Below are 26,282 nucleotides of genomic sequence, written 5' to 3' on the forward strand. Positions count from 1 at the left end.
GGAAATAAGTTCAGGCCAGGGCAGAAGAACCTGGATGGGTCTGAGTCTTTTAGATAGCGGGGAGGATCCACTACCTCCCCCTAGAGTAGAAAAGGTGTTCTTCTGGGTTCAAGAAAGGTGTGTGTGTGTGTGTGTGTGTGTGTGTGTGTGTGTGTCTGTGTGTCTGTGTGTGTGTCTGTGTGTTGTCTTTATGTGCATCTTTGTGTGTATAGGAATATGTGTTTGAGCCTCTATGTGTATGTTCACTCACTCACAGAACAATGGAACATCTTTAAGAATGATGGAGACAGACAGTTAGGTACTGTACCTAACCTGGTTAGTACCACTTTTCATCAGTCAAACAATAGATGGAGCTGCCCATCATTCTGCATGTCCATAAAGCTAACAACAACAAAAGACAGAAAATTGATGCAAGGTAAAAGTTTTTCAGGTATTTGTAGAGGCAGAATTTATTTATCTGCAAAGAAATCCTTTGGAGAAAAACAAAGTAATGGGGTCCATGAAGGTGAGAACGAGGCTACTGAGAGGCAGGAAAGGCTGCCATCGGATTGTATCCTTCTCTGCTGTGGGTGAATGGAGGCTGACCACTGATGACTTACTGCATCCTGTTTTGTTCTTCTCCTCATCGCCTGCTGCCATTTTCCTTTCACCTTTGCCTAACCTTGGTTCAGCTAACCTTGTCCTTGAAGCTTGGCCTGGATTTTATTCTCTGAGAAATTCTGAACTGCAGAGGTGCTTGTGGCTGCATCCCAGCCCAGCAGAAGTCCCACAGCTATGCTGAGGTGTGAGAAGAGACTGTCTCAGGGCACCCCTTAGGCTCACCATACTCTAAAGCACCCACTCCATGTTGTGTCTGCAGCACTCAGAAAATGCTTTTATTCCAAATTTCTTCATACTGAGTTAAAATCAGCCTGATGGAGAGTTGGGAGAAATGAGAACTCTCAGATATTGGTAGTAGTGTAAAATGGTGCAGCCCTGTGAGAAGCTATGTACAATTATACAGAAAGTTGAAATACAGACTCTAGGTGGACCATTGATTCTAGAATGGAAATGCCTCTGGGCTGGAATATGAGTAAAGAGAGTGTGGGTAAATGAAACTAACTTTCTTCTCCATACTATCCCAGGTGATCTCTTCTTACAATAGTGTTATCTGGAAAACTAAACATGGATGCAATGTAGTGTGCTTGTATGTGTGCATCCATGCACATGTGTATGTTCAAGAGTGTATGCGTGCATGCATGCGTGTGTATGTGTGTGTGTGTGTGTGTGCTTGTACTTGTGTGTATTTAAAGGGGTGCACACAATCCTCTCCTAAAAACACAATGTTCTAATGAACAGAAACATCAAAGACTTGAGGAAGATCTTCAGTCCCTGCTGAAGCAGAAGGAGCTGCTCACCCGGCAAAGGGACTTGGCAGTAAAGCTGCAGCATCACTTCACTGTGTCCCAGATGAGGTAGGAGCCCAGGCTTCCAGAAGCAGGTGGGTCCAAGTGGGTCCGCTGTACCTGGATCTCTCTTCTCTTTGAGTTTCTGTTCAACTGGCAAAGCTCCCAGCCACAGCCAGGGAAAGAACTCCTCAGAGTGTCGTTACTGGCTCAGTCAACAGGAACTTCTGTCCTGGAAGCAATATGCTTTCTCCTTGGTCTTATGGGGATTGTGTCCTCTTCTTCCCTTCTGAGACCTCTAGTATCCTCTGAGTATCTCATCTCTAACATTAGATCTCCTCACAAATATTCACATGGTAGCCAGAAACCTAGAGGGGGATCATCAATCGTGAAGGAAAGTGTGTCTTCCTGCAACTTTATTTTCCATCAGGAACATCACATTTAGAGATAAGTGTCTACACTTTGGCATATTTGCATACAGCAGCCTCCTGCTGATTGCTGGCTCTCTGCACTGTTTATCAGTTTCTCCTGAGAAGATTTACTCTGGTCATAAACAGAGTAAGAGTTGACAAATTAATCCCATGCAGGGTCCTGGGCTATAGGAATCATCAGAGCCTCCTTTGCATTGCTGTGTAGGCTCCACTAGAGGGCGGGCATAGAGTTTTTCAGGAAGTTCACATTCACCTGGTATCTAATCAAGGCCAGCTACATCTTTTCTGACCTGTGTCTCAGAGCTTGTCATACTGATATTTCTCCAAAATGATGTCTTTGGACTGTTGGAGAAATATGCTGTCTTTTCTAATCCAGCACAGCGTGTATTTTCCAGTTCAACTTCTATCAGTTTTTAAAAGTTGAGAAAAAATCCTGCCCAGGACCTCTCTGACCCTTTTCCCTTGGGGAAGCAGGGAATGAACTCAGCTGAAAGGTAATGCTCGAATGTCTAGCTGAGTAGATTTGGTGGGGGCTCAAAAGCTGACATGGCAGGTCCCCACCAGGCTTGTGTCACAGCTGTCTTCCTCCCCTAGGTTTGAAAACCTCCAGCAGAAACTGGAGCAGACCACAGCCCAGGATGACAGCCTCCTGCAGATGGAGCTGCTGAAGCAGAAACACTATGTCCCAGGCACGGAAGTCACCATTGAGCCCCATCCCCAGCAGCCAGGGATCATGGGGTGGGGTTACTTCCTTAACTTTTGTTTACTAGGAATGAATAGGCCCTGATTTTTCATGCCAGTGGCACAGCAAAAGTGTTTCTAAATAATATTTTCTATACTGACTTTCCCTGACAGCACCTGTTGAGAAGACTGAGAAGGCTGGAAGAAGCCAGAGAAACCTTGAAGGCATGACATTGTACACTCCAGGTTCAAGGCCTCCTCAGAAAATGCCACGTCTTTTCAGCTTTGAACTCAATAGTGAGGCAAATATCAACCTATCATCAGGAGATCCAGCCTCAATCTGATCCATATCTGTTGGCTCACTATCCCTGAAGAAAATTTTGTGTCAGAAATAAGTCTAAAACACAGAGAACACAATACAAATTACTAAGAACCCTGACTCCATATGTGATGGGAAATCTGACAAGGAAGACTGTGTTTATGTCACACTGCCATCCAGACAGACCACACCAAAAGCACAAGAGCCTCTCTATTGCAGTGCTGAAGCTGACACCATGTCATGGGCAAGTGTTGCTGAAGATAATTCACTGCAGAGAATAAGCCAGTTCCTCACCCCATTTGCTCTTCCATAATGAAATTACAAAGAAAACTGTAATTTCCTTAATATTTTTCTTTTGTATCTTGGGATATTTATGCTTTGATTTTTGGTTTTCTTCATTTTCATTTAAGGTTTTGTTAACTTTTGTTATTACTTTTATTCTTGTCATTGTTTTAATAGTTTGCTAAGGCTATAGACTGTATATAATGATACTGTTTTGAAGGCCCCATTGAGTAAAATGGATGTATTTTATGAATAAAATACAGTTTCAAACTTTTCACTCTGAGACTCTTCTTTAGTCAGGTGAGGTTTCACACTCCTGTAAACCCAGAACTCACAGGCTTGGATGTATCTCAGTAAGTTCCAAGAAGCTCGGGCTGCACAAGGATTTTCTTTCCATTCATGGGTCTCAGGGCTACACAGGGGGATGGCACCTTGGATGTGGATGGCATAGCCTACTCCATGGATACCAACTACATAAGAGAAAAACTAGACATATTGTATCTTTGAGGTCATATATTTAGCTACCAGTAAAATGTGGTACACTGTACACACATGTTCACAAAATCATCATGTAGACCAAATTAAGGGAAACAAAAATATATTGCTTCAGGCCTCTCAGGAAATAAGAATGTTCATTAAAATTGTATAAAAGAAATCAGGAAATGAAAAGCAATATGCCTCTGGTTTTCTTGAAATATATCATGAGTGATAACAGATCAGTAGAGATAATTTCCTGCAAGACATGTTGGGATATTTTGTGGTGTTTTCTTTATACTTAGGGGTGTTTTACCACCACATACATGCAATTCCCACAGAGGCCAGGTGAGAGCAGAGTCCACCTGGAATTTAAGTTAAAGAGGTTTGTTAGCTGTCCTGTGGGTCTTCTGAGACAGCAATAAATGCTCTTCATGGATGAGCCATCTCCCCAGTCCCTGCATTGACCATTGTCCTCCCAGCCCTGTGTGCTGTATTAGGTGGATTGGATCACTCCCAAGCAAAGACTGAAATTTCTTGAAACTTATAGGTACAGGCATGCTAATTGTCTTAGGCTGCCACACATCCATTCAGGGCTCTCATAGGTTCAGGATCCTGCCCAAGTCTCACTGACTGTCAAACTGGAACAGATTTGCTAGATCTCTTCTAGGTTGACAACACCTATTAAGCCTGTCTGATGAAATGCAGAATTGAGAAGACCCTCCTGGGGGTGGAGGTAGGATGAGGAATCCCTCTTGATGGTCCAGATAAGTAATGTTGGGAGGAACCTCATGACTAGAGGGAGTGGATAGAGTTTGCATCAGGGCCACATGTCTCTGGTGCAGAGTGATTCTGGGTAAAACTAAGATAGGAGAGAAGTGGTTGAAGCTGCTCTTGTACTACAGCAGATCTCGATAATATCGAGAAAGTTCTTCAAGATGACTGATTTACTCTTGTGAAGCTATTCTGGGATAGATCTGACTTCTGAAACTGAGAGTGAGGCAGAGATTTAATATGTAAAGGAAGTAATTCTGTGTGCCTCCAGGCTAGAACTATCACTATCAAGAGCAAAAAGTACCTACTGTCTTCTGATCTTAATGTGTGTGTGTGTGTGTGTGTGTGTGTGTGTGTTGCCAGGTCTTGGCCCACATAAACTAAGACATCTGGTTTTTCATTCCTCACTTAAGCTAGAATCTCTCCATCTCATATAATTTTACTCATTTAATTAGATTACTGTGTGTTCCATATGAGAAATTTCAGACTTGTGTTATTTTACTTCTTGCCCAGTGATTCTGTACAATTCATAACTGACATAATGCTGTTGTGAGGACCAAACTACTCTAAAAGTTTTATCCCTGTCTGGTGTATTGGTCAGGGTTCTATGGGATAACAACTTATAGAATGCATTTCTATAAATACAAAAGCCTATTTTTAGAATGACTTAGAGGCTATGGTCCAGCTCATTGAACATTGGCTGGCTATAATGGCAAAGTTCAAGAATCCAGTAGTTGCTCAGTCCACAATGCGTGATGTCTCAGCCCATCAGTAGTATAGTCTGGAATCCCAAAGAAGATGGCTCCAATGCCAGTGAAGGAATGGACTTGCTAGCAAGGTGAGAGCAAGCAGCTAAAGAGCAAAAGCTCCCTTCCTCCATTTCTGTATATGGGCTAACAGCACAAGGCCTGGCTGAGATTACAGATGAGGTTTTGGGGCTCAAAACGTCTGAGTTAAAGGTGTTTCTTTCCTCATTAACATCCAGATAATGTCTTCCAAGCACAAAGAGCTGGATTCTGTGTGAATCTTCTCTCTTCAAATTAAGCAAAAATACCTCACAAGTGTGCCCCTCCATTTTTGGGTCTTAGCTAATTCCAGATGTAATAAAATTGACAACTAAAAATAGCTATCACAACTTCACACCATGTCAACTTGACACACAATTATATCTTTTATATCATGATTAATTTCTAAATGTAAAACAATAACCAGGTCATAATAATGCCTAAACAAGATATAATTATTCCAAGTACAAACCAAACACATTATGTATTAGACCAGCTCAAAGTTATGCCTAGCATGATTTAACTATCCCTGTACAACTACAAACACAATAAAAAGTTACAATAAGTAGCAATGTCCCTTGAGGGACATTTTTTAGTATTTCAAATTTAAATATGATAAACATCAATATTCTCCCTTCTTTTAGAATGAATGATTTTATTTATTTGTTTATTTTTGTTTTTACATCCTAACCAAAATTTCACCTCCATCCTCTCCTCTCAACCCTCCACCCACCTCCACTCTTCTTGATCCACATCCATTCTACCTTCTCTTTCTTCTCTTCAGAAATGTGCAGGCCTCCTTTGGATATCTGCCTGCCATGTCATATCAAGTTGTGGTGGGACTAGGCATGACTTCTTCTATTAAGGCTGGATATAGCAATTCAGTAGGAGGAATGGGTCCCAAAAGCAGGCATTAGAGACAAGACCTGCTCTCACTGTTAGGAGTCTCACAAGAAGACCAAGTTATACAACTGAAAAATATATGCAGAGGGCCTAGGTCAGTCCCATGCATGTTCCCTGGTTGGTGGTTCAGGCTCTGAGTCACTATGAGCCTAGGTTATTTAGTTCTGGGGCATGCTTGTGGGGCTCCTGATCCCACTATCACCTACAAAAATTTAATTGTTAATTCACTAATTTAAATGCATTGGTGTTTTGGCTTCATGTATGCCTGTGTGAAGGTATCAAATCCTCTGGAACTGGAGTTACAAACAGTTGTGAGCTGCATCGATTTTTTTCATTATTTTAAAAATTAATTATTTCATATGAATAGTGTATAGAAATCTACTGATCGGAATTTAAAATAATAACATATATCCATTTACTTATTTTGAGAGGGGGAAATACATACATACATACATACATACATACATATGATAGAGAACGAATGAACATACAATACACACCATGCCATTTTGACATTCTGTTCATATGGAGGTCAATGAACAAATTAGGAGCAGTAAGCTCTTTCCTCCCACCCAACTAGGCATCTCATTGGCCCTTCCCTGGTACTTTTCATGATCAACTTGTGGCTTTCTGCCTTAGAGGATTTTCTTGTGGTTCTGATACTTAGAGAATATTTTAATATTAAAGTACGTTGGGAAAATTTGTGCAGAATTTTGTTTCAAATGATAGATACTCTTTTTTTTTCTTTTTTGAGACAGGGTTTCTCTGTGTAGTTTTGTGCCTTTCCTGGAACTTGCTTTGTAGACCAGGCTGGCCTTGAACTCACAAAGATCCGCCTGCCTCTGCCTCCCAAGCGCTGGGATCAAAGGTGTGCGCCACCACCGCCCGGCTCTGATTTGATTGATACTCTTAATAAAAGCTCACCCTAGGGGTAAGAATTCTTGATGGGAGGAGGGTTGCTGTGTGTCTAGCTTGTAGAAACTGCTTGTCCAGAGTAATTTATGGGAAAAGGCAAAAGTGAAGTTACTCTGCCATGCAGGTCAGTGAGTTCACTGGAAATAACCAGTGAAAAAGCACCAAGGAAGGGTGAGTCATTGAAATGCCATGTTCCTTCTTGGCATTGTGCCTTTGAGAGTCTGTCCTATGTGCCCCATGCACTTCTCAGGTCTAAGGTTATTAGTCATTAGTGCTCTGAGACCACTGTGGACAGTTCCGGTTTCAGCATTGAACCAGTTACAGCAATCATCACATACTTCTCCCAGTATAACATTCCTACAAGGGTCAAAATTTGCAAGGTACTTCAGAACTTAAATAGACTTTGTGGCTACTGCATGTTTTAGAATACTAATGTCTCAAAGACTTAGTGATAAACATCCCACTTAGATGAGGTACCTTGTACATTTCAATCTCTAGATACTTTTAAAACAAGAATCACTGAAAAGTTGATGCAAAATGACATGCACAGAACGTAATATACTGAGATGCATCTTTAAATTTATATAGAAGTTACACTTCAGGATCAAATATGAGCACAGTCATTAATTATACCCAGACTTTTGGTTTATTTCATACTTGTTGGCATTCAGAATATGCTATCTCAAAACATGGGGCTTGACATAGGTAGGTATTTGAGTGGATGAATGAATGTGAGGAAGGACTCAGATCTTCCCCTGAAACTGCTCATAGAACCTAGGAAGGACTTCCTGACAATTTCCTGAAGCAGTCAGAAGCACCACATGCCCCTCCATGGAGGAAAGGTGCAGCCTCATGTCTGAAGACTGATGAAGGCACACAGAGAGGACGTGATCCAAAAGCCCTCACTATTTGCCATTCATCTGCTTGACTCCTATTGCTTTCATTTTGACACATGTTTCATAACATTCCACTTTCCATCAACTCTAGAATGAACTCTCAGGTCGACTACGTGCTCTCAGAGGCAGAGTGCTGGCCCTGAGCCATGGTGCATGTCCACGGCTCAATGTCATGCCGCATGGGTGAAATGACTGGGCCCACCAGGAGTTGAGTATCAGGATAGGCCCCTGAGGTGAGAAGGGTAAGGGTATTGGGAAACATGGGAGATACATAAAGGCATCATTTTGTGGTATGGAAGGAACTCTGGTGAACATGAAGGCTGTAGCCCACTCCAAGGATCAGGACCATAGTAATATCTAGAGTAAGGGCCCATAATTTTGGGGCCATGTGTACCTCTGTCCCTATACATTGTAGAATTTGGGGACAGAGGCCTGATATGAGACCAGATGAGTGTTTGGAAGACCCCCTTTCTTTGGTAGCCTTGTCCTGGACTCTAGCTGCCTGCAGGGTCAGTAATTCCTCTTGAGATCATCACCACAGCAGGACTGATGCCCTTTCACCATCTCCATGGGCTCCATGGGCCACTCTGACCTGCACCTGGGATAGTACCCCACTTCTAAACTAAGGAGTGTTCTGGGGCTGCTGGGTGTCACTTGGGACAGTTTTTGGTAGGAGTCTGTGAAGCTTGTGGTAACTGCCATTTGCATGAGGCATGGGGACTCTTGGGGGTGGATTAATCCTGTTTGCTTGCTCTTCCTGTTGAGACTTTAGGCACAAGTGAGATATTGGTGTCAAAGACTTTGTTCTTGTCTTTCATGCTTGGTAGCCTGACTAGGGATGACATAGACCAGGGAATGAGACCTGTTCAAAAACAGTGTAGGCAGGTACAGTGCTAGCAGTTGCTCTTACACTTTCATACGTATCAAACAGTTTCAGTGATAGATACCTCTTTCCATCCTTTTCCTGATAGCTGGAAGCTCATTAAGTTGGGTCTAAGAGGGACCTCTCCAAATGAGTAGGGTACCTGGCTGGGTGCACAGAGGTCCGGGATTCAGGGTTAGAGGCACCACAGGGCAAATGGCAGTGAGGTGGGGATGGATGGCAGCTGATGATGCTATGTTCACCTTCTCCCAACTCCCTTGCTTACTCAATGGCTGGGCATCAATACTATATGCTTTTATATTTAATTAATTTGATACTGATAAAGTGAAGTCAAAATGTTGCTATTAATGTACATTTAAAGTACCTGACTCTTTAAATTAAATTGTAAATTAATTTACTTAATATTATGTGAAAATATGCACATTTAAGGATTACTTCTTTTTTTTTTAACCAGCTCCACCTTCTTTTTATTAAGCCAACACTTTACACAAACTTCTATTACCACAGCCTTCACAGCTGTTTATCCACAGAGGTATGTGCGATATTTGGCTGTATGCAGGCGAATTTTCTATTCCGATCCATTTTTATTTTTTTAATGTGCTTCAGGCTAATGGTAGCTAAACGTGATGTATAGTTGTTACTGAATTAAAATATTCCCTCGTGGAGGGAGAAAAGACCCTCACGGGGCTCATGAAAGTCACAAGAAACTTTTAAAACAAGGTGAGATGTAAAGCTCAGAGGTCCCTTCCGGAGGTTCTAGGAACAGTCTCTCATTGATGGAAGGGAGGAGAGGGCAGTGGGGATGCTGGCCAATTGTGTAGGGATGCTAGCGGCATGGGTTCTGTGAATGGTCAACCCCGGGAGAGTGGATAGTTGGTGATGTAACAGCTCCAACGGTCATCTTGACTTGTGTAAGAAACGGTCACTCAAGCTTCAGTAAACAACGCTCAGCAAATTCACTGGCTCACCAAGACAAACGTGATGGAATCTGTCCTTCAGGTTGTCATCGCCCTGTCTGGGTGAACAGGTGTTTCTGTGACTCTTCACAGGGTAACTGACACAGCAACGTGATAAATACATATGACTGTATCCACCATTCTCAATAATAAATGCTTTTTGTTTGTTTGTTTGTTTTTCAAGACAGGGTTTCTCTGTGTAACAGCCCTGGCCTCCAACTCACAGAAATCAGCCTGCCTCTGCCACCACAGTGATGGGATTAAAGGCATGCGCCACGACTGCCAGGCTAAAAATAAAATCGTATGTTTTTTATAAATTAGCACATTCACATGCACTCAAAGTGAATTTTGGTAAAAAGAAAAAAAGAAAGAAAGAAAGAAAAAGAAAAAGGAAAGAAAGAGACGTGGTGTGTTTCCTACTGGCTGGATTCTGTGATGGCTTTAGGTCCTTGGAAAAAAAGAATGACCGGGACTATGAACAATCCCTCAGCCACCTTATGTCACGGTCAGAGAACCCCTAATGACTTTGTGCCCACAGCTACAGCTGCCCAGAAGGATACGATAGAGGACTGAAGAGCACCAGGGAGTTCAGTTCAAGGCTTAGAGTGCCTTGAACCTGTCAGGGTGAGAAATGAAACTTTGAGTTCCATGTGCCTGCTGACCACGAGGCTCCGAGAGACATTCTTAGAAAGAGTTAGAACTTTGCGGCCCGGAAGTAGACTTAGGGGACAGAGTGAATTTGGAGCAGGGTGTGCACAAAGGGAGGAGCATCAGACCTGGGTGGTGGTGGGTGGTGCACACCTCTAATATTAAAGTATTGAAATGGTATACAGTTATAGAAAACTGTTGAATGAAGTTTTGATATTCATTTCTAGATACTGAAATCAAAGATTATTTCTCATGATTCTGTTTTTTGAAAGTTACATTTTACATATTTTCTAGTAAGGCAAAAACAGTGTCTCTGTTGTGAATTAAAAAGTTATGCCTTTCAAACAAACATAACAGGTACTCAGAGTTGAAGGTAGAAAAGAGATAACACAGCAAGGTGGCCACTCGGAAAGTTCTGCTGCCTCCTTGGCTGGTGTCTGGGAGTTGGGATTTCAGTTTATCTTTATATTTATATACACATGTATATGCAGTTAGATATGGTTGTACATATTATGTATACCATATAGATACTTATAAAAATATGCACATAACTATACCCAAAGCTTTGCATACAACATGCATACCACACACATTCGTACCAATACCACAAATGTTGTTTGTTTCTTTTTATTTTTTGTTATGCCAAATTATTGTACATCTAATTAATATAATGAATATTTCTATGTGTCTGCATGTGGGTGTGAGTGTGTGTGTGTGCATGCAAAGGTGTAGACAAATACATGTTTCTAAATGTATGAATGTGGGCACATATATGTGAGTATAGTGTGTGAAAAAGCATGTGTGTATTGTGGCACAACAATGATGGTGCCCTGATCCTTTCTGATGGGCTGGTGGCACTATTACTTTTGGGTGGGGCATGCTTGATCATGCTGCATTCTGTGCATGGAATTTCCATGCTTCTCAGAATACTGATGTTGTCTAAGATGTTGCTAACAATGTGTAGATGTTCAGGATCTTTCTTAAATGGAGATCTACAATCTATGTCACATGTTAAGCCCTTCAGATAACATTTGACACCAAGCATATGTAAGTTTTCAGTTTTTCCTTCCTCTTCTACTGCACTTTGAGATTATAGTAAATCACCACCATCTAGTAAAACTAAAAACACTTACTGACTATCCAGAACTTGGAGAAGACCAGGAAATTGTGGGTGCCCAGGATACAATGATGTCCACTGGAAGACTTCCAGGTGGGGCGTTCCTACTGTAACTGCTACCACAGGCATCCAGGCTGAGACAGCAAAGAGGCATCTCTGCTGGGCAACCATGTAAGTTCTCTTCTTCCGGATTCTGCTGCTGCAGACAGGAAAAGCATTTCAAGCTCTGTGATTAGATAGCTGGTTTTATTGAGGCCACCCTCCCTCAACCCTGTTTGGCTTTGAGGATAGAATAATGCTTACACTGCATCTAGAGATAACAGGAAGAAATTCCCAAGAGTTTTTCTTTTATAACTGAGATTTTATCAGTTGAGGACCATGTTAACATGTTAATTCAGCTTTGTTTTCTTTCTTTTTTGCATGCCACAATTCTTAAGTGTAGGATTCCATCCTCATAAGATAGAGGAATGAAACACTGTGATACCTTGACTAACTCCTCAGATCTCTAAGATGCCTCCTTCCCACTACCCTTAAATGTCATATTAGGGCAAGAAAAAAGCATCCATGGTAAAAAAAATAAATAAATAAATAAAAAGGAAACCCAACACTAAGGAGACTGAGTTAGAAGTATTGCAGGAAATCTGAGGCCAGCCTTGAGAGATAAACTGTCAGGGAGGGAGAGAGGCATGAAGGCAAAGGACAATGGGAGATTGGGAAGGGGTTTGTTCAAAGTGGGATATGTCCCTTGTTTTATACTACCAATCTCCACTAGCATTTGTTAGAAAAGGTGACAACAGCTGAGGCAGAGTCAGCACCTGTCCCAGGACTCCACTTTCCAAAATGGGACAGGATGAACTGCTGTAACACTGCTACCCAGTGAGTGACAGCCTCAGAAGTCATCAACTACCATGATGAGAGGAGGTAGGGAAAGCCTCATGGCTTTCTGCTTTCTGGTCAATACCACTCAAGATGTGTTTAATGTTGGTGAAGGGACAGGCTAGGGGGCAAATTTCAAACAGCTCTGTTCCCAAACCCCGGGTACTGCAGATGGCACAATAGCAGCCTCATGATAAGAGAATCTTGATGATAAAGTGAGTCTCAGAAATATAGACCAGTATTTGAACTGTGTACATATGGCCTGAGTCTGCCCCATCCCCACTGACCTTCCTCTTCTCAGCAGTGAACTTCTGTAGTAGGAGAGGATGATTGGATGGGAAGCTGTCCCCAAGCAATGACGATAGCTGTAGCCATTGGGCACCTTCCCTAGTTACCAATCCAAAAACATCTACATAGCTTGACCACCTTTGTGCTCCCCTGAGCAGAGTGAGGCCTAGCCTCTGTGACTTTCCATAAGGAATCATTGTCATGGTTACATATGTGTCCTTGACAGGTTGGCAGGTCACTCTATTAAAGCGGCCTGTAATTCACAACAATAATGTGAGCAGGAATCAATTTCTGGTAAGTCAGTGTAGACATTCTTTTTGGGAAGACCTGATCACACATCAGTGAGTGGACATGACAAGGAGCTTTCTTGAAAGGGATCAATAAGGCATGGTTCATTGTTCCAGGGGTTTTCAAGGCAGAAGACTAATGACATTTTGAGAAGTGTTTCCATAGCAAGGACCAGAGGAACAGCCTCATTAGTGCATGCCATGAATGCCATACAGGAGAGGACACCATGCCCACACTGCATAAGAGGCCCCATGAAGATCTGCACAACCCTCATGTGCCTAACAAGGCAGCCTTAGATCAATGGAGGACCAGCCTCTGCTGTTATATTAACTGCCTGCCATATGCCTTCATGGAAGCAGATCACAGAAGGAAGGAAAGGCAGCAGGGACCTTGTTGGAACTCTATTTTGTTATCTTTACTCAGAAGCAACAATTTTCCACATGAGCTCAGGGTGCCTCTTTACCATGCCCACAGTCACCAATGCAACAGCAAGGACTCTCCCAAGCACCACTGTCTCCTCCCCACTTCACCTTTCTATTTGTATAATATGTAGTTTATTTCATCTGGAGTCTCTGCTGTGTTGGTGTCTGTGCCTATTTCCCTTGGAAAGTGCCAATGTTCCTCAGAAAATACTTGAGATGTAGAGAAGGGCTACAATATCTCTATCAATATCCACATGTTATTTTTTTTTCAGAAAGGCTGGGCATAATCCAAGGCTAATTACAAATTATAAAGTAGCTTCAGACAAACCTGGACTTAAATGTATCCACTGCTTCAACCCTAAAGAGAAACAGGTACCACAGAGTCCCAGAATATCAATGTAAGCAGGCTTAACTCTAACACAAAAACTGCCTGGATCCCACCATACCCTGAAAATAGTCCAGGCCAACATGGTCCCTGAAAAAGCCCATGCTAAGTACCTAAAGTGAAAGTAGACCAGGATTAACCATTAAACCAAGATGTCAAGACAAAAGTATTCCAAGGCTTGAGGATGAACCTGATGAAGAACAGGAATAAAGCCTAAATTAGCAATGGCTTTCCCTCATCCAGAAAGGCCAGAGACCAACCCTAAGAATAAAATTGCCAAACCCTGACCTAAGAGGCCTGCACCAAAACCTGAAGCTGAATGAACTCTGACCCGGAGGAAAAACAGAGGTATCCCTGGGCCAGTCCATTAAATAGAAGAGCCAAGGCTAAAAGAGAAGGAAAAGTAACAAAATGAGATGCAACAAAAAGAAAAGAAAAGAATGGCCATGCCTAACCTTGACCCTGGAGGAGGCTGGCCCCAACCAAAATGGAAATTAGTACTACCCTATCCCTCAGAAGAAAAAGACCTGGCTCGAAGAAAGAAAAGGAGAATATCCATGCCTCAAATTTACCTGGACTGAAGCCAGGGCCCTCACCAAGATGAGAAGTTGGCTTCAGCATAACTCTGACCCTGAAGACTGGGCCAAACTAAGAAAGGTCATGGGCCCAGACCAATCCCTCAAATGAGAGGCCGGGACAAAGCAGGAAAAAGGAACAGAAACCTAACACTTACCCCGAGAAAAGCCTGAGACAAAACAAGGAGAGGAGAAGACCTGGAACATTCTCTTAAATGAAAGAGGTCAAGAACAAAGCAAGAAAAAAAACTGTCTGTCTATAATCCTTACCCTGATGAAGTATGTGCCTAAGCAAGAAGAGATGTGGGCCACTTCATAAGCTTAAGGCTGAAAAAGACCAGGCCAAAACCAAGAAAATTAGTGGGCCTGAGTCCAGTCCTAACTATGAATATGCCTGGGCCCTAATAAAGAAGAGAAGTGGGACTGGGCCATCCCCTTAAAGAAAGAACACCCAGAGAAAACCAAGAAAACATCTATGCCCAGCTCTAATCCTTCTTCTGAAAACACCAAGGACCAAATAAAGAAGGAGGTCTGGGGCAAATATTGACTGGGAAGAATTCAGAGATCATACAAAGCTCATAAAACAAACTAGGCAAAATCAAATGTTGCAAGCCAACCACAGACCTTGATGAAGAGAAACCACAAACCCTAAAATCAAGGGAGCTCCTGCCAACCCAATGAGAGATAGGTGGTCAGACTTAATCTTGACCCGAGGAAGTCCAGTTTGAAAAGATAATTTAAATGGAGCCTGCTCCAACCACAATGAAGAACTCTTCCTAGACCAAACACTGATCAAGTAGCCAAGGACCAAGACCTGTGTGAAAGGAGTCCAGTGATTCCAAGAAGAGAAACATGCCTGACCATAAACTGCTTTCAGTGGAGACCTGCAGCCTACTGAGCAAGAATTAAACCCAGAAGCTCTGAACTTTAAGGATGTATGGGCAGAATATTTTCTTCTTCATCCAACACCCTAACCAAAAGGGAGCCAGAAATACCATGTTCTCAATGGAGCCAATGGCTCCCTTACAGATGAAAGCAAATGGACATCATTAACATATTTGGTAGTTAGAGGGAACTCTGATCCCAGACCTTGATATTTTATAGTCAATCAAGGCCTCAAAAGAGACACACGGAAGAATGTTTGTTGAAAATCTTAGACTCTCAAACTTCATATACAGATATAAGTTGATATCTTGAGTACCAACTGTGTGGAACACATACATTTCATTTACAAGACATACCATCCTCAATACATGCACGCCAGGATGTACTACTCACCATATGATTGATCCAAGCTGTCATCTGGGTAACCAATGAATATGGACATAGCATAATACAAATGGTGTTATACTGCACGCTGTTGTAGCTTGATAAAACTCCAAATCTTGATTTCAACTGATATTTTTAGGAACAAACAAGTCTCAAAAGTAACACCCCTTCATGATAAAGGTCTTGGACAGATCAGGAATACAACGAACACACCTAAAACTAATAAAGGTAGTTTACAACAAGCCAACAGCCAACATATAATTAAATGAAGAGAAACACTAATCGATTCCACTAAAATCAAGAACAAGGCAAGGCTGTCCACTCTCCCCATATCTATTCAATATGTACTCAAAGTCCTAGCTAGAGCAAAAAGACAACAAAAGGAGATCAAGGGGATACAAACTGGAAAGGAAGAAGTCAAACTTTTTCTATTTCCAGATGATATGATAGTCTACATAAGTGACCCCAAAAATTCTAACAGGGAATGCCTACAGCTGATAAACCCCTTCAGTAATGTGGCAGGATACAAGGTTAACTAAAAAAACCCAGTAGCTCTCCTATATACAAATGATAAATGGGCTGAAAAAGAAATCAGAAAAACATCACCTTTACAATAGCCACAAATAATAACAAATAACACCTTGGGGAAACTCTAACTAAGCAAGTGAAAGATCTATATGATAAGAACTTTAGTATCTGTAGAAAGAAAATGAAGAAGATATCACAAATGGACAAATCTCCCATGCTCATGAATAGGTAATATTAACATAGTAAAATGGAAATCTTACCAAAAGCAATCTACAGATTCAATGTGTTCCTTATCAAAATCCCAACACAATTCTTCACAGACCTGGAAAGAACAATACTCAACTTCATATAGAAAAACAAATAACTCAGAATAGCTTAAACAATCCTGTACAATAAAGCAACCACTGGAGGCAACGCCATCCCTGACCTCAAGTTTTGCTATAGAGCTACAGTAATAAAAACAACTTAGTATTGGCATAAAACTGACATGTGGACCAATCAATTGAATTGAAGACCCTGATATTAATCTGCATACCTATGAACACCTGATTTTTGACAAAGAAGCCAAACCTATGCAATGGAAAAAAGAAATCATGCTGGCATAACTGGATGTCAACATGCAGAAGGCTACAAATAAATCCTTATCTGTCACCCTGCACAAAACACAAGTCCAAGTGAATCAAAGACCTCAACATAAATCCAGTTACATTGAACCTGACAGAAGAGAAAGTAGAAGTAGTCTTGAATGCATTGGCACAAGAGACCTCTTCCTAAATCTAACACCAGTAGCACAGACACTGAGAGCAACAATTAAAAATGGGACCTCCTGAAACTGAGATGCTTCTGTAAGGCAAAGGACACGGTAAATAAGACAAAATGAGAGCCTACAGAATGGGAAAAGATCTTCACCAACCCCACATCTGACAGAGGGCTGATCTAAAAAATATGTAAAGAACTCAGGAAACTAGACATCAAAATACTAAACAATCAAATTAAAAATGGGGTGCAGATCTAAACAGAATTCTCAACAGAAGAATCTCAAATGGCCAAAAGACAGTTAAGGAAATGTTCAACATCCTTAGCCATCAGGAAAATACAAATCAATATGACCCTGAGATATCATTTTATACCTGTCAGAATGGCTAAGCTAAAAACACTGATAAAAGCTTATGCTGGAGAAAATGAGGAGCAAGGGGCACACTCTTCGACTGTTGGTGGGAATGCAAACTTGTACAGCCATTTTGGAAATCAGTATGGCGGTTTCTCAGAAAATTGGGAATCAATCTACCTCAAGAACCAGCTATACCACTTTTGGGCATATACCCAAGGAATGCTCAGTCATACTACAAGGATACATGCTCAACTATGTTCATAGCAGCATTATTTGTAATAGCAAGAACCTGGAAACAACCTAGAAGACCCTCAACTGAAGAGAAAATGTGGTACATATACACAATGGAATAATATGCAGCAGTAACAGACAATAACATCATGGAGTTTTCAGGCAAATGGATAGAACTAGAAAATGTCATCCCGAGTGAGGTAACCCAGACTCAGAAGGACAAACATGATATGTACTCACTCATAAGTGGATACTAGATGTAAAGCAAAGGATCTACAACCCACAGCTCCAGAGAAGCTAGGTAACAAGGTGGACCCTAAGAGGGACACATGGATTGCCCTGGGAGGGGAAATAGATGAGATCTCCATGAGTAAACTGGGGAGGAGGGGAGCGATGGAGGGTAAGGGGTTGGAGATGAGAAAATAAGGGAACAGGATGGTCGATCTAGAACAGGGACATAGTGGAAGAGCAACGAGATACCATGATAGAGGGAGAAATCATGGGGATAGGGTGTAACTGGGTGCTAGGGAAGTTCCCAGGACTCCATCAGGATGACCTAAGCTTAGATGACTAGCAATAGTGGAGAGAGTGTCTGAACTGTCTTAGTCCAGTAATCAGATTGGTGAATACCCTGTCATCATAGAGCCTTCATCCAGTAACTGATGGAAGCAGATCCAGAGATCCACAGCCGAACACCAGGCCAAACTCTGGGAGTCCAATCAAAGAGAGAGAAGAGGATTCTATGAGTAAGGAGGCATCAAGATCATGATGGGGAAACCTACAGAGTCAACCAAATCAAACTACAGGGAACTTATGAACTTCAGACCAACAGCTATGGAGCCTCTGTGGGATTAGACTAGGCCCTCTGCATAATCAAGACAGTTGTTTAGCTTGATCTGCTTAAGGAGCCCTCTGGCAGTAGTATCGGGATCCATCCCTAGAGCATGGGTGGGTTTTTGGAGCTCACTACTTATGGTGGTACACCTTGCACAGCCTTGATGCAGAGGGAGGGGCTTGGACCTGCCTCTACTGAGTGGGCCAGTCTCTGCTGACTCCCCATGAGAGGCCTTACCTTGTTGGAGGAGGGAGTACGGGGAGGGTTGAAGGGGGAAATGCCGAAAAGGAGAGAGGAGGGAAGAGAGGGGGAATATGTGGTTGTTATATAAAATGAAAAAAATTCTTAATGAAAAAAAAGAAAGAAAAATATATGTGTGAGAGAAGCAGTACATTATAGCCAATTCACTGGGCATGATGGAGCTGTGCTTAAAGAAGAGATGAAAATTAAATGGTTGCTTCATCAGGGACTTCAGGACTGGTGTGTGGCTCTCCAGCCTTTGCAGAGCTCCATGGAAGAAAGTGATCTTGTGGAAACAATGAACAGTTTAAGGAAAGGGTGAAGTGTTGTATAACAATTTTCCTTATTATGACATGATATTCTTTTCTGTTATTTTTGAGATTATGATCACATTATTTTCTCTTCTCATTCATCCTTCTAAATCTTCCCTATATTCTTCCTTGCTCTCTCTCTAATTTATGACCTGCCTTTTCATTAATTGCTGTTATAAGCTTATACATATGTGTGTGTGTGTGTGTGTGTGTGTGTGTGTATGCATGTAGTTATATATTCCCTAAATGTAAACCAATCATTCTGTATAGCTAGAATATATGTTTTCAGGACTGATCATTTGATATTGAGTATCCAACTAGTGTGCTCTTCCCTGGGTAGGGCTATTTCCTTAAGTCTCAGATAGTTCTATGGAGGTTCATAATACTCAGCAATTAAACTATGGCTGGGAAAGCTGAAACTTACAGGATTAACAAGGCCCTTCCACTCCCAAGCTTAAATAGGTGGTAACTAAGGAGAACTGAAGAAATGAGACCCTCTGTCTCATTCAGCTGCAAACAAGTCATGCAGACACATTCAGAATTCTAGTCTTCATGAGTCACCCATTCTAATGTGAGACATTGTGATGCCACACATTACAGATATTCATATTCTTATAATTAATTCCATACCTATTCTCCTGTATTAACCTCAATAAACTCATTAATTTGAGGGAATAGGAATTACACAGTCTTCCCTGGGAGGCAGACAGATAAAGGGGAACTGATAAGTAATACAAATGGCCAACTTCTGGCTTCCTTTTTATTTTCTGTACTGTGACAAAGGCTTAGTAGGCCTTGTCTTCCACCAGCAGACTGCCTCTTCCAGCTGTCTGGTTCAGGACAGATAGGTGTGTTCACAGTCAGTCCCGAACAGGGTCACCTGAAGCTTCAGGGGATCACAGCTCTTGTGAGTGAGCAATGGCTTATGTCATGTCCAAAAGACAGCATGTCACAGCAGTTCCCCTCACACTCAGTCAGGACACTCAGGGCCCATTTCCACAATGTTTCCTATGTCTAACAGAAGTGGTTAATCTACAGGTTCTATTTAGCAATGACATTCATGGTCACTTCAACATTCTAATGTTATGAGGCTGTGCATTCACTGATGCCTACTACAGAAAGAAGGACCTCTGACCAAGACTGAGAGCTGAAGAGATCTAGATGTAGAAACAGAAATATTTACAAAGCAGTTGCTATTACACAAAATAACAATAGTAGCATCATCTTAAGGGTTATGACCTGTCAAGCCAGTGACTTTCGACCAGGTACACAGTACTAGGTATTAATTCCTTCCTATAGTGCAGGCCTCACGAGATCAGAAGGAAGTTAATTAAACAGTGACTCCCATGTCACTATTGCACCAGTGATTTTCTCATATTCTGTAGGCCACCACTTCAATTATATTTGCTTATGCTGAAATAAAAAGTCATAATTTCATAAGATCCTATTTGTGGATTTTTTTTGTCTCATTTACTATTGGATGAGAGTCCTACTCAGAAATCCCTTACCTGTTCTTGGAAGTGGAAGGATTTGCTCTACAGTGACCTTTGACAATTTCAGGGTATCAGGTCTCATTTTGACATCTATGATGCATTTGGTGCAGAGCTTGCATATGGTAGAAGATAAAGAGCAGAGTTTCATTTTCTACATGCTGAAAACAATTTTTCATAATGACCATATCTGAGACAGTATCTCAAATGCCAACATATATGTGAGACACAAATATGTGTGCAAAGTTATACTAGGTACTCACAAGTGCATTCTGCTTACCAAGTGGACCACTTTGAGGGAACCAGCCATGCAGTAATATGAGGTCAAGCTCTGACCACTCAGAGTAAGGAAGGCATGGCAACCACTTGCATTAAAATAAATTTGCAACAGGACTTATAGCCTGGCTCAAACACTACAGATTATGTGGTCATTTTCTTGGGTCCCCAGACCCATTCTCACACTAGTAAAATAAAAAAAAATGTAAACACAGAAGAGGACAAATGATTCTGTGGTGATGTGGATATTTAGATTGCCCCATAATTCCAGCTCTAAGTGTTTTTTTAATGATTACAATTTTCACCAAATCTAATTTTTTAATGCTGCACAGGAAGTGTAAGAAAGAGCATATATGCTGTGTTTACTGTAAAATAAACATCCTGGGTACTATGGATGCTATAATGATAATAATTATGAATGAAAATTTAACATAGACATACCAGCTGTGTCACTCCTGGGTGTGCCTACTTCTAAAAGTGAACTCACTATACTGGATCATGTATGTGTGTGTATATGGGTTTGTGTGTAATTTTTATCATTGTGTTACCTACAACACAGATGATTTATGGAATGAGCTTAGATGACCACCAATATACTAATGGATAAAGAAAGCATGATATGCATAAATAATTCAATAATTCAATAATTATTCAATAAAGAAAGAAAAAAACTATAGAAAAAATTAATTATATAATCGTCAAGAAAATTGCTGCAACTATGTATCATCAAACTTAAGAAATAGATAATTCTCCAAAATACAAATATCCCATATCTTCTCTCATAAATGGAATCTAGAAAAAAATATCAAAGTAGGAAGAAATTTTTTGTGGAAGCATGAGGGCACAAATTTTAGATGGAGGGAGTATAACACAATAGTGAGGGGATGTATATGAGCAAATTAGTGACTTTGTATAATTAATATGTACAGAAAAATAAGATTAATTTTAGAAGTAACAAAACAGAAAAAGAATTACTTATATGCATAAGGGCTTATAGATATTAATAAAACTAAACATAATGACTCCATTTTTACTATCTTCTAAACTTCTCTTAAAATGTTTGAATGATGGGGCTAGAGTTGGCCTCACTGAAAAACACACACTGTACTCTTTCAAAGAACCTAAGCTCAGTTTCCATTATCCATCACAGTGATTCATAATCAAACACCAATATCCCTAGTTCCAGGAAATCTGGAGTCTCTCCTTATCTCTGTGGGAACTGCTCTCCTGTGCACATACCTCCCCCTATAAACACATATGTGGAATTTTGTATTCTCTCAAAATTTCCCTGTTGAGTTTTATGGAACCAGAAAGGCAGGGAGGGTTGCATGTATGCTATCCATGATGTCAGTTCATTCTCACACTCTCAGTTGTAAGAATAAAGGAGTGCAATTAATAAATTATAAGTACTATAAGGTCGTTCTGGGACTCAGAATCATAAAAGATTAACACCAATATATAAAATAATTGGACCACGTAAGAAATCTGAGTTGTATAAAGTTGATGTAAATAAATCTGCATAAAATTTAAACATTATAAGGGCTTTCTTAGCACTTCATTAGTTTTAGTCACTGAAAGTTACAGTGTGCCTAAATTCCATCACCATATTGTCATACATTGTATTTATTTAATTAAGAAGTATTACAAAAGCTTTGAAGTCCACCATAACAAAAGACAGAAATTTTGGCATGAATAATCTGTAAACTATAAACTATTGTTTGGTCTGACATAAGTCACCAAGGAAGGAGCTCTGAGTTGAGTATCCCATGGGCCTTCAGTGCCTGAAAAACAGCTACTAATTTTTTTTAAAGATGTTAAATAACAAGCTAGGTGAGGGGATAAAGAGAATAAAAACCCAAAAGCAGACACAGAAAGACATTTTGGACAGAACCCGTGAAGTTAAAACTATCAAGATAGAAGACTCAAACTAACCATGTAATTGCATTAAACATAAAGGTCTAGATGGGAGAAATTGCCAGACTAGATAAACAACCACAAAGGATTTCACTCTATGATGAATAGAAAACAAATGTATGGGCAGAGTGTCAGAGTAAGGAGACAGGAAAAGGCAGAGTTCTTTAAAATGTCCTAGTACCCATGTTACCACTAAAGTAAACTGCTGAACATTAAGTTTTACTAGGGAAAGTATCTATTATGAATAACACAAATATTATAATATACATGTGTGTGGTGAAAAGGGATCAATTTTCCAGGCAGACAGAACACTCCACTTGAAAAGTATTTAACTAGGAATCCTCCAACCTGGATGAGAACGTGGATGGAAACTGACAAATCCACAATTAAAGTTGGAGATGGGAGTCAACAGAACAAAAGGAGGGAAAGTCCAACAGCTTCACTTGCAAATATTCGTTGTGTAATGAGATGTTGGTCAGGTTCAAGGCCCCTGCCTTCAGTACACCATCAATGCTAGACCTGCATGAGACACATCAGCTCCTAATGCCACTAAGATGATGGGGAGGTTGGAAAGATGGGGGTCGGGGGAGTGGAGTGCTTTACTTTTTCTTCTTTTTAAGTATTGTTTATTTTGCCTCATTTATATTCCCCTTTTCTCTCCTTTGTGGGGAGACCCTAAAAGAGTGAGGGGCAGATATGGAGGGACTGGGAGATGGTTGGGATTGGGGTACATGGTATGAAATTCCCAAAGAATCAATAAAAAAAGAAAAAATGCATAGGTTAAAAAAATCAAATTTCAGAAGCAAAAAAAAGAAAGAAACCCCAACAACAACAAAAACCGGGCTAGGGAAGCATGGAATTGAATGAAGTGGCTTATTAAGTGCTGGTTAGCCAGGCCCAGGGGGCTTCAAAACTGCTCTGGATAATGGTGAATAGGGAGAAATCCTAGAAACCTCACACAGAAAACAGTGGCCAGGTGCGGATTCCTTTTGTGAGTCTGGGAAGACACTCACAAGAGTCACAGCACCGGTGGAGTAGGGGAATGAGGGGCATGCCCTACTTCCTCCTATGGAGAGAGAGTGAAGGGGATCCTTTGCTTTTTCCTGTAACTCTCCAAAAGTGGAAGAATCCAGGTTATCCAGGTCAGGGATCAAGGCACATCCAAGGGTACCGTGGCTAGGCACAGAGGTAGAGCTCATGGTACTAAATGGACAGGAGCAGGCGTTTCGGTCAAGTGACCTACTTGCTTGGGGAAGAGGGGGCACTCGAATCACTGGATGAATCAAGAGACAATAAGGAGGAGGAGGAAGAGTCGGAACTTTCATTATGCTGACTACAGGGAGGATATGGCCTACGAGGAGGGGAAGGGCAAGAGGCCCGCATACGGACTGGGCGCCTTGAAGGAGAGCTCGAGGTCGCCGGGAGGGTTCTCTTCAGAAATTCATTCCCAGAGGTGGAAGGGTTTGCTCGTGCCTGTGTCTGGACGCCACTGGACCTGGACGCACCGCGGCTGGACCTGGACGCACCGCGGCTGGATCCGGATGCACCACGGCTGGACCTGGACGCGCTGCGGCCTCTGCGTGGTGTCCCAGGGGTGCTCCTGGTATCAGGAACGTTCTCCATGGCAGTGCTGTCAACAGCAGAATCTGGTGAAGTGGTCCGACGGCGTAAATTCCGGCCTCTCTGCTGGTCGGCGAGGCAAACTTCAGGGTTAACCTCCGAGGCACTGCCGCGATGACCAGATGCAGTGGCATGTGAGCGGAGAACCCTGCCTCCAATGTCTTTTTTTTTTTTTTTTTTTTTGCCTCCACTTTGGCAAAACAGTTTGGTGGTTGGTCAAAATGCAAAACATTGTTACTCTGTTACTCAACAATTCTACCCTTAGGAATATATCCTCAAACTACTGAAAATGTGCACCTATGAAACATGTACATGAAGGTTTACAGCGGTGTGTTGCTAATAGTAAAAAAGTCAAAACAACTCAAATAGCTATCAAATACTGGAGAGAAATAAAATGTGGCTTATTCATACAATAGAATATTATTAAGACATAAAAATGAATGAGAAACTGACAGATTAAATGACTTTGGTGAACCTTCATAATTTCATTTGTAAATCTTTCCATTTCTAATTTATAAATACATTTGGGGTTATAAATTATAAATGTACTGCCTCCTGTCAACATTGTATACTTCTCTTTGATGATTTCTGTGTCAAACATTATATGGAAATGTTTCCAAGTATTTTCTGTATTAACTGTGAATGAATAGAACAAAATAAATTGCCTGTGATGGAAAAAAAAAATCAAATTTCAAGCTGGGCGGTGGTGGCGCACGCCTTTAATCCCAGGCAGAGGCAGGCGGATCTCTGTGAGTTCGAGGCCAGCCTGGTCTCCAAAGCGAGTTCCAGGAAAGGCGCAAAGCTACACAGAGAAACCCTGTCTCGAAAAACAAAAAACAAAAAACAAACAAACAAAAAAATCAAATTTCACTTTCTACCATTTGTTAACATGAACTAAACAATAAGAATTCAAATGAATGAGGTTTTTGACTTTTAAAAAATATGAACATATGGAATAATTCAGTGCAATTTTGACATAGGAACAAAGAGTTCCTATATAACAAGGGTTAAAGATGATGCATTTGGAACAGAAAATTCCATTTTACTCTTGATATATCCACAGGATAAGATTGGGTAATAAGAAAAAAATGAAATTATAATTAAGTTCTTGTACTATAAAAAGAGAAAATAAGAAAGAAGCAGACAAGGAGAACATGAACACTGCTGTCAATCAATTTCACCTAACAGACATTTATAGAACACCTCCTCAAACGACAGCTTAAGACAACATTTCCAGAACACACAAGTCTCTTTTCAACAAACTCCATGTTACAAGATACTAAACAGGTTTAAATAAACATAAAAGACCCGATATAAAGTGGTGTGTGCAATGTGACTACAGGGAAATTAAAATATAAGTTAATAGCAGAATAGTATCTTAATAATCCCCAATAAATGAAAATTAAACATTTCATTCTTACAATAATCAATGGATTAAAAGAGAAAGTCATAGTAAGAGTATTGAAGTGGAAATAAAAGATAACAAAATTTATGGAATAAAGCTAAATCATAATTAGAAAAAAACTGAAACATTAAATGATTTTATATGAATGTGAATACATTTGGATTTTGTGTGTACGTTCTACAATAAGATCTCACTCTGTAGCATAGCCCAATGTAGCCAGAGCTCTGTGTGGAGCCCAGTCTGTTCTCAAACTAATGGAATCCTGTTTCCCAAGGGCTTGGATTATAGGTATGAAATACTTAACACCTGACTTATGTAATTTGTAATCTGTGACATAAATTTTATATAAATACTAAAAAGAAAGTGAGTAAGAAGCCCCTAATCAATTTTTAAAATTCAATAAACTGAAAATAAATATGACAAGAAGTAAGAGAAAGATACCTATCTATATAACACTGATAAATCTCTAGGCACACTAGCGACGAAAAATCAAAGAATACTAAAGTTACTCACATAAAGAATGAGAAAAGGGATATCGCAGATCCCACAGGCACTAAGATGAAGTAAAGAAATACAGAAAGCGTTAAGCCTATAACAATTTGGAGGAAAGCCTATAATCATTCTTTCAGAACTGCATCCTGCCATCCTGGATCTTCACAGCAGGCATCGCGGCCTCAGGAGAACTGGGCTGTGAGGAGTCTCCAGGCTCTGAGAAGACTGCCCCAGCCCTCACTAGACCTGGCCTAAGAGGAGACTGCTGCTAAGAAGG

At 40.9% G+C, this 26,282-nt stretch overlaps 1 protein-coding gene and 1 long non-coding RNA gene across 2 annotated transcripts in view; one reads left to right on the forward strand and one right to left on the reverse strand.

The window, feature by feature from the left end:
- LOC143270304 (uncharacterized) overlaps nucleotides 1-26,282 on the forward strand; it is a 140,858-nt gene that overhangs the window by 23,002 nt on the left and 91,574 nt on the right. The gene's annotated exons all lie outside the window — the stretch shown is intronic.
- LOC143270310 (uncharacterized) overlaps nucleotides 1-26,282 on the reverse strand; it is a 34,711-nt gene that overhangs the window by 8,187 nt on the left and 242 nt on the right. Inside the window, exon 2 of the long non-coding RNA XR_013047440.1 lies at nucleotides 11,466-11,648. This is a non-coding gene — a long non-coding RNA (uncharacterized LOC143270310). The remainder of the gene's footprint in view (nucleotides 1-11,465; nucleotides 11,649-26,282) is intronic.

Source organism: Peromyscus maniculatus, chromosome 22, assembly GCF_049852395.1.
Source record: "Peromyscus maniculatus bairdii isolate BWxNUB_F1_BW_parent chromosome 22, HU_Pman_BW_mat_3.1, whole genome shotgun sequence".
Classification (NCBI taxonomy): Eukaryota; Metazoa; Chordata; class Mammalia; order Rodentia; family Cricetidae; genus Peromyscus; species Peromyscus maniculatus.